This window comes from Sceloporus undulatus, chromosome 2 (assembly GCF_019175285.1).
Source record: "Sceloporus undulatus isolate JIND9_A2432 ecotype Alabama chromosome 2, SceUnd_v1.1, whole genome shotgun sequence".
Lineage (NCBI taxonomy): Eukaryota > Metazoa > Chordata > Lepidosauria > Squamata > Phrynosomatidae > Sceloporus > Sceloporus undulatus.
In genome coordinates this window covers 231894464-231897028 of record NC_056523.1, presented here as the reverse complement: position 1 = coordinate 231897028, position 2565 = coordinate 231894464, and the positions used below count along the sequence as shown (strand labels likewise).

At 44.1% G+C, this 2565-nt stretch overlaps 1 protein-coding gene across 1 annotated transcript in view; it reads left to right on the top strand.

Moving 5' to 3' along the window:
* The window catches only part of CD58 (CD58 molecule), a 64804-nt gene that overhangs the window by 12217 nt on the left and 50022 nt on the right, over nt 1–2565 (top strand). The window lies entirely within an intron of this gene.

Here is a 2565-nt window from a genome sequence, read left to right as displayed (position 1 = left end):
GGTGCATCTCTTTCCTGCGCAGGAGCGCCGCAGCATACAAATTGCATGGCGCTGCTGCGGAGGAAAAAAGGAGCCCGAAAAGACGGCTCTTTTTTGCAGCACGCAAAAGCACCAGAGACAGGGCAGTTGCGTTGCAGCTGCGCAGCCCCGTTTGGAGGCTGCACACTGTGACATAACCGTAACGCACCATGTCTGGCAGGCGTGCTACAGCTGTGGCGCTCTCATCACATGCGAGGGCTGCTGGGCATGTGGGCACTCCGCCCACCAGGCAGCCCTTGCACGTGACGAGGGTGCCTCAAACGCCCGTCTATCCAGTGCCTTAGTTTATTTTTGTGTTGAAAAAAATATATGAATAAAGAGAAATCCTCCCTGGAGAAAGACTCCCAGGAGTCATCATCATTAGTTGAAGTTCTGCTGCCTTCATTCATCCAAATACCAAGAATTGAGTTCATAAACATTCCCCTTTCTATTCTATTTTTGGAGTTGCAAGGCCTCTCTTTTGCCTTCCACAGAGACAATGTAAGCTGCCAGCTGTTCTCAGCAGTACCTTCTGCCAGAGGCAAAAGAGAAAATATGACCTGGAATAGCCAAGATGGTGGAAGACTGTTTCACTCAAGGAGGTGCTTATGGCAAGGTACTTTTCACTAAAAATGCCTCTTTATCTTTTTCTTATCCAGTACTGTCAATATACACAAGCAGACCATTTTTACAGAAATTATTACTAGGTTTTCAGTTTCCTTTTCAAATGGTGAGTGCAAATTTCTCTTACTACATACAGTCCTGTGTTGCAAAAGTGTCCTTTTTTGCCAAGCTGGAAAAATCTGTTTGGCAAAAGGGACATTTTTTACCTCCCTCTCCCACACCTTTACAACTGGAAGAGGCAAAAAGACTTCAGCGTCATGCAGAGATGGAAAGATAAATGCACTTCTCTTCGTTTGCCTGCTGGGTTTGTTTTTAATGCAATAGGTTTCGTAGTGAAAGAAAGGGGCTGGAAAAGGAAGTGGGTTGGAGGGGATTCTCTTTCTCACCTGATCATTATATTTCTCCACCCAAAGCACTCCCACTGACCACCCAAAATTGGCATAAATGTTTCACCTGCAAATCATTGCACTACAGAAGTGTCAAATGTAGTTATTAATGGATTTTAGTCCTGTTAATATAAAGAAGTGTTTTTAAAACAGTTTCCCACAGAAGAACAACACAAGAGGGACAATGTCATGCGATAAGCACCAACCGAGGGCAATATTACCTGGATGCAAATACAAGTTACCTGTCTTGTGGGATAAGGTTCTAAAAAGAGGAGCTGCTGCGACTACTCAAGAGTGCCCTGCTTCAACAGCATGTAGAGCCCCAGTTGTTTCTTTTAGTAAGGATTTAAAATAAAGAATAAACAAATCACACACAGAGGTGAAGTGGAGAGATCTGCCAACTAAGATCTAAAACACACTACAGAAATAATCTGGCTTGAGACTGCATTTACTGCCCTGGCTTAATGTTCTGGAAACTGTAGTTTTGTGAGACATTTAGGCCTGGTACATACTGCCCCGAAAGGGCAGGCTGGAGACGGCCAGTTTTCCTGTTGAGAGATGCCACAGCAGCCAAACTGGGTGGTGTCCCTCCGCCCCAAAAAGAACCCTGAAAAACTGGGATCTTCTTGGGATGCCATGCGGACATGATGTAAGCAATGCACATCGATGTCTATAGGCTGTGCATCGCTTACGTCACGATGGCGGCCTCTGTATGGACGGGAGGCTGCCATTATGCTGCAGTTGGTGCATGGTCCCAAACCCTAGACTCGCCACTTGGACACCACTCCTTGGCAGTATGTACCAGGCCTTAGTCTTCTCTGACAGAGAGCTCTGGTGCTACAATAAACTACAATTCCCAAGATTCCCTAGCACTGAGCAAGGGCAGTTAAAGCAATCTTATACTGGATTATTTCTGTCGTGTGTTTTTGACCTAAGTGAGATTTTCCTTAAAAGGATCTCCTTTAATAACACCCCCAGAAGAGTGCCCCAGGTGCTTTCCTTCACTCCTTCTCTCTCAGTATAGATCCCTTTAATGGATTTTAGATTGCTGCTCCATTTCTAGGGTTCCTAAAACAGGATCAGTATTACAGAAAAGCATTCCTGATTTCAAAATAGTTTTTCCTCCTGTATCTTCAGTTTTATCTGTAGACTTTTGTTGTCTTTTATTTTTGAGATGTGTATAAAGCAAAATTGGGTGAGATTTACAAGTTACTTTGAGAAACTCTTCCTTTGCAGAGCAATGAGCAATGGAACTTATTCCTAAATAAATGCGCCACAGAGGATGCCCAAGTGAGCCATTATAAAAAGTGGTAGGAGACTATCAATTTCTTTATGACAAACATATTTTCCCCCAACTGTGTAGTTCTTAACTAATTTCATCCTGTTTATCTCCTCAAGTGTATCAGCATAGTGTAGTGCAGTGATTTGCAAACTTTGGCCCTCCAGGTGTTTTCAACTTCAGCTCCCAGACGCCTCAGCCATTTTGCCCAATGGTCTGGGATTCAGGGAGCTGAAGTCCAAAATATCTGGGAAGTGA